Source organism: Melopsittacus undulatus, chromosome 12 (assembly GCF_012275295.1).
Source record: "Melopsittacus undulatus isolate bMelUnd1 chromosome 12, bMelUnd1.mat.Z, whole genome shotgun sequence".
Taxonomy (NCBI): domain Eukaryota; kingdom Metazoa; phylum Chordata; class Aves; order Psittaciformes; family Psittaculidae; genus Melopsittacus; species Melopsittacus undulatus.
The window spans coordinates 5,491,709-5,498,815 of NC_047538.1; positions in this window are offsets into that span (position 1 = coordinate 5,491,709).

The following is a 7,107-nucleotide window of genomic DNA, read 5'->3' on the forward strand; positions in this document are numbered from 1 at the left end:
CCTGGCACTGAAATGTTAACCAAAGCATTTCTTAAGGTTGCCCAATATCACTTTGAAATGCAGCATTGTGAGGAGGCCTGGGAAATCACAGCCTATGGGCTTAAAATTGATAAAAATGCTGAACAGAAAAAGCTGAAAACAAGACTTAAGTGACAGGCATCAAGCTGTAGCTTATATTAATGTGTGTGTTTGGGGATGTATCTGATTGCTTTCCAGTTTGTGAGGCTGCAAGAATAAGGGGAAGATGAAAAGCTCGTGCTAAACATGCAATGGACATGCCACTGAACATGGTACAGCAAGATTAGAAGAGAGAGTTTCAGGCAGTGAAACTAAACTGACCAGGAGAGCACTAAGAAAAAGGCAAATTGTAGTATTCAGTAAGCCTTTAAAACTGCTGTGGGTGTGTGTAAGCTCCCCCTTGGGAAGAAAGTGTTTTGTGTGGATAAGGTGGTCTAATTCTAACACATGAGTTCCAACCATAGTGAGGGAAAATGAACAGCTTGCAGCTTATGAATAATCACCACATACTTCCTTGCTATTTGATTCTTTTTACACATACTGTTCTAACAAGTACCCCCATTTTCATGGGCCATTCAAAAAGATCTGTCAAAACTAACTTTTATAATGTATTTGTGAAGGACCATATGTGTTACAGCACTCAGCTGACCTGCTGCTCCTGAATGGAACTGCCCTTGTCATCATCCAGTGGATTTGCAATGATCAGCACCAGTAGAGGGGAATGGAGCAGTACAAATGCCAAGTAAGCTGTTTTTCTGTTCCAGGAAACATAGGTAATATGAAAGATGAGACTCAGAGATTAAATATCCAGTCTAGTGACTAATGCACTGCTATATGGGATACACAAACAGCTACACTACAGACTTCACCTAGGACTACCAGATCTCTGTGTCTGTTACCCTTGGGCTCTCAGCAGGGGTGCCTATTCAACATCATCTGCCGCATCCGGGATAGTCATGCAGAAAGGACAGCACTGGAGCATGGGCTAATTGAGAAGTGATCAATGTACAAGGAGGAGGTTAGGGCTGGAGGCAGCAGCCAAGATGGTAATGTGGTTTCTGCAGTGGTTCAGCACTCATCCTTCACCATCCATGCTGCACAGCATGGGAATCAGCATCTCACCTGCTCTGAAGGGCTCTGCCTGACACAGCTTCACCACCCGTAAGGACAGTGAGACTCAGGGGGCTCAGAGATGGTGCTGATAAAGCCACAGGGTTTCATCTCTGCAAAGGGAGCCCACAGCTTCAGCTGGAAGCAGTGTGCCTGTGCTGTGCAAAAAGGAAACAACGAGGTGGGGCCCAAAGCAACAGACCCATGTTTGTTTTGACTGCTCCAACTGAATTCTCCCAATGTTTATGGAGTGTGATAATACAACCATGGAGAAAAATAGAAACTACTGTTGAAAACAAAGATTAAAGCAATGCTGAGACCTGCTCTCCTGCTTTGATTGGGATAAAAGGGAAAGGGAACATTTTCTTTTTTGTTGCATTGTTTCCTGAAAGGTAACATTCCACAGGGAAACTTCATCCACAGCCACACAGTCAACCCAATAGGCACTGATACCATCTCTACTCCTGCATCTTCTTTGCTTCTCTGCATGCTCTTTTGTTTTTTTCTTCCCTAAGAGCACAGGTAAGGCTGGGCTTTTCCTCTTAAATTCAAGGAAAGTTACTCTGATTTAATCCTAGTGACACAGATGCTCCTAACTTCTTCCTTTTTGCTCCTACCTGGCATCAAGATGCTACTGCATAGTTTCCAGCTGCCTGACATCTTTAGGGCATTTACCAGTTGCCTCTTAAACACTGACAGACTCAGGGCTTGACCACTTCTGGGAAGCTTGTTCCACTGTTTTACTGCCCTCTCAGTAAAGAAACTTTCCTAATATCTAGTCTGAGATATATACTCAGAGAGACCATGAATCTGGTTCTCCTTCCACTTGTCCATGCTGATAGACAGGAATAATATCAGTACAACAAGTGTATGAAGAAAGAACCTGCTGGGTTAGTAGCCTCTGCTGATAGCAGCAGTACCAACTTATTTTGTCTTCTCTGTCCTCTTTCTGTGCCCACTAAACTTCTGTGATCAGTCATTATCTTTGCCTGTGCCCAAGCTTCTGATTTTTCTTTATTTCTCCCTTATGTGTTTGCTTCTCCAACTAATTTCTTGGAATACGCAATAGATTTTTGTGATTAGTCACAGAGAGGGGTCTGATGAGCAGCATTATGCATGCCCAGTACAATTTCACACTCACCACAACCTGTTCTGACACGCATTTCCCAGAGTCCTGAGGAGTAGACAGGATTAAATGTGACCCATCTACTACTACTAAACTGATGGTCTCTCCCAAAACCCCAACATGCTGCACTTTGAAGGCATCCCAAGTACCAACCATTTCTAATAGACAGTCGCCAACACTGGCTTTGGTTATAACTCTGGCTAATTGTGATCTTGCATGCACTGCCATGAAGACCATCTAAGATGCCTTAACAGGATCACTGCACTTGAGGCTGGCTCTAGCCAGTGCTGCTATGTGCAACTATCACAGCAACCAGCAGAGGCCATTGCTCTCACTAGGGAGCTTTGGCTGCTTCCCTTTCAGCCTGTTCTCCCCAGCCAGCAATAGTTACGCACCAGAGATCTATCAGTATTCATCAACAAACATCTCCCTTCCTTCCAGGCTGATAGATCTCACCTTATCTGTTGCCATACCCATATCAAGGTCCGGGACCATTCAGCTGAATCCCCTACTTCATTATATACATGTCATTTTCCAACAGGATGTTTCCACTTCTTCCAGATTGAAGAGTCTGGACAGCAAAACTGCAGTGGTCATTTCTGTAGGTTTCTTTAACGTTAAGCTGCAATCCATCAAGACTGTGGAGCTGTTTCCAACTGCTTTGAGACACATCCCTCATCCTGTGCACACAGCCAGTGGTTTACTTCAAAAAGGAACTCTGCTGTAACACTTGCTCTTTGCAAGTCTCTTGTGCAATGTGCTTTAGGACATATTCTTGTGGCATGCTGCTGTAAATGTTAGATAACTGTGAACAATTCAAGTGTGTTTATGTGAATCAACACCAATGTAATCAAGAAGAGAGTATGGCCTGAAAACCTATGTAAATAGTGGAACTGGATACCCCTTCATTTGTAATCCAGCTTGAAGCTACATTCATCCCAAGGAAAGATTAAATGTCTTCAGTTTAACCAGCTCTGAGCTGTATCCAGACACTACCAAATACTTTTTTGCTCCTTGTGAATTTTGTTCTTTAAAGTATTCTGTAACCTTTCTGAAGCTGACATATTGCCTGGAAGTCATCTTCCGACTTCCAGTCTAATTCATTCTGCTTCCCACATTTAGCTCCTGGTGGAAATCTGGCTCTGGCTCACAGCCACACAAACTCAGTAACTTTAATGACTTTCCGTGTGCATAAGTGAGGACATTCCACTTGCCTTGCAGAGGCAGATGTTTCACTTTAACGACAACTAATCTAAAAGCCATTTCTTTCACTGTCATTCCCCTGCAGAAGATTAACTGTGTTATCATTGTCCTGCTCCTGCATCAAGCCAATGCCAATTTGCCAGCGCTCTGAGGAGTCGCTGTCACCATTTGGTTAATGTGGGACATTAAATTATCACTGCCATTACAGCCAGGACTCAAAGGCAGACTATTCCCATCATGTGTCAGCTGAACTCATCTGTGCTGGAATCTGTTGGTGCAGTCAGCCACTGCTCAATGACACCTTCATAATTTAGAAGGGGCAGCACTCCAAAGCCGTGGGATTTGGGAGGCTCCTTCACCTCCTGCAGGTTCCAGGAATGGCTTTTTCATATTCATTGGCATCCTACAGAACAACAGAACACTGCAGACCTGCACCCTGCCTCACAGGCATCTACAACTGACAACCCAAGCACAGTTTATTTGGTCACAGGAGTACCGGGGGGGTAGGAAATAAATATCTGATGACATTGATGACATTCAGCACTTCTGAACTTATGGGGACAAGGAGGAAACAATTCTGAACATTCTGGTCACTGCCATTGCCCAGTCTTGGCCTTCCCTTTTTATCATAGCCTGGTGCCACTGGCCCTCTGGGTTCCACATGTCAATACAGAGATAACCTGTGCACCTAAGACAAGTGCAGCTATTTAATTCTCAATTAATTTCATTTCCACCATATATTTCAGGCACATGATGCATGCCCAAAACCTCCCTGAGACCTCCATGTGTATACTCTGTGCTCCTGAGAACCACCAAGTACTTGTTCTGCACGTTCTGCAATGCAAGCCTGAGTTTAACCTGCCAGATTAGCTGTGCCTTTAGATGTCTCGCTATCCAACCCCATCATTTTTCTATTTGTGTGTTCCCTACATGGCTCCAAGAAGTCCAGAGTTAGAGCACAAACTGGCATGAGGATTCCCCCACAGACTGCAAAGGAAATTAGGAACGCTATCTGATAATAAGTTTGCATGTCTCATTCCTGAACTGTATCACAGTAAATGAGAAAGTTTAGCTGTAAAGCCAGAGGGGAAGCAGAGCAGGGAGCACAACACACAGGAGGATGTTAACAATTCCATTCCATTCCCAGTTTGCATTTTGTTATGCCCCTCAGTTGTACTTTCATCTCCAGGTCAATACTGCAGATGCCTAACGCAACCTAGCAAATATGCTTCCTGGGTGTCACAGAGCATGCTGGCTGGGGCACAAGGGAGCCACAGTTTTAGATCCAGATCAGTAGTGGATGAAATGAGAAACTGACAGTGATTAGTATTTTCCCACTTAAAATGACCATCTCATGGAGCATCTTGATTGCTTAGAAACCTCAGATGTCATATTGTAGACATTGAAGCACTGGTAGTACACTTGATATTATTCTCTAAAAATCACATTATAATCTCACGACACTAAGAACACTCTGAGTGCTGGTAATGATGTAGGGTTTGTTCTTTTAGCACAGAGCTGTAAAAACAGGAACATTTATTCCTTGTCATTTGCTCTTTATTGCAACCTTGCCAACAAGATTTTTGCAATGCTCTTTCTTTTCTTCTCATGCATCATTTGTCCATTCTTAGACAATAAAATGTACTTACTGGAGAAGACGGGTAACCAGCCATCTACACAAACTGCCCTGTGTCTACACTGTTCATGTGTGTGGATGCTTTAACTGATTGTATTCTCAGCTGGTTTGGATGGCTTCAATGCCAGCTAATGTGATCCAAGTCAACCTCCTAATAAACCTGACTGATGCACTGCCATATAATCACACATCAAGGAGAGATGTAGAGGGAAACGCCACAGAGCTGACAGTTCAGAACAGACTGTGTCATTTTGAAAGACCCAAATTGCTTCTCACCAGGGAAACTTGTAATTGACTGTAGGTGGGGGTGGATTTGGTACCCAGGACCTGATTCAACACACCTTTTAGTGCACACCTAAATCAGGTCATGTCCACAAAACATTTCTCATAGAATCATAGAACAGCCCAGGTTGAGGGAGCTCAAAAGACCACCTGAGCCAAGCAGTCATGGCAAAGGGAACCTGGATGAGATCACCTGGCTCCCTGTCCAGCTGCACCTTGAGAACCTCCAGTGATGGGCACTCTGCCACATCCTTGGAGAGGCTGTTCCAGTACGTGTGTTACATTACACACAAAGAGCAATGCACATAAGACCTTACTAAGGAAACCTCTAATTCTACGAATCCTGGAGCACTCAGATTCCCAAAGGTTCTCATACTACAGGCATTGCAATAGGGGCTAAGAATAAAAAAATAGAAATAAAACAGACAAGGCAGGAGAGAAGTTAAATATTATGGACACCCAAACCCATCCATTATCTTCTTAAATACTGAAGAGTCCTGTTCCCTAAAAGAATGAGCTAAAGGAATGGGCTAAAGGAATACACTCAGTGCTGTCAGCTTCCTCTGGAGAAGACAGCAGCTTGGGAATTATTTGCAGGTAACAGAATGCAAAGGAGGTTTTAGGCAATACAGAGGCCACTTTAAAAATTATTATCCAAACAAAACTAAATGAGGGAGCTCAAAGTTAAACAAACTCATACCAGAATGTGAACCTCCAAAAATGACCTGCAAGCACTTCACTTAAAGATGGCATCGTGTGTTCATGTCAGCTCTGGAGGTCTTTTTCTAAGCCCAAACAAAGGTTATAGATTTAATGGAGTAATCTGTGTGAAACTCTGCTCTGTGCTGCCAGTTCCAGACAAGACATAATAGCTCCTCTGGCATCAATGTCCATTAATCTAATCTTGACTGATTCTCTGTGTGACTTTCTTTTATCTGCAAAGTGGAGCTAATGCTCCCTCTCAGATGCCTGTCAGCGTCGCTTAGTTCTGGGTACAAAGTGCTTTGAAGATCACATTATTTTTACATCTCACATTATCATAAGAGCTGTGGGTTGTCAGCAAGCCCTTGCCCCAGTCAGTGATGCTGGTAAAGGTCACTCTTCTGTCTATGCCTCATCCCCACTTGTTTATTTGTGCAACTGTCTCCAACACAAGCACAGGCAACCACTGGTCCATGCTGTGTCTTTACTTTGTTGGCAAGGGTTAAGGAACAACAAAAACATTTATACCTTCCTTTAGGTATGATGCTGCCTAAGCTGTAGCCCCAGAGTCTTTGGTGTATGTTGGAACCCGCATGCCAAACAAGTACCTAGTGGGAAACTCTAACCGGAAACACATCTAGAATCCAAATCCTTTTCTAGTGGGCATGCGAGAGGTGAGGTGTGGGTGAGAAGGGGAGGCTTGCTAAAAGCTAAGCATATTTATAATAGTTTTGATAATTCAGGACTTCACACCTGGACAATCTTGCCAAAACCAAGTAATGATTTGTTGAAGAGGAGCTTATGGTTTGTTCCATTAAATGGGTGGTGTTTAACTGACTATGACTATGCTTTTATACTTGAATTTTTGTCAACTGGTCTGAATATCTTTTCTTGGGAAATGGAACTATCTTCTATCATTTGTAAGATGTAAACAGGACATTGATTGGATATTACAGCTGAAATGTGAATGTGCTTCACAGCTGAAAATAAAGTAAAATATCTTAAATTCATTTTGTTTGTAATTCATCTT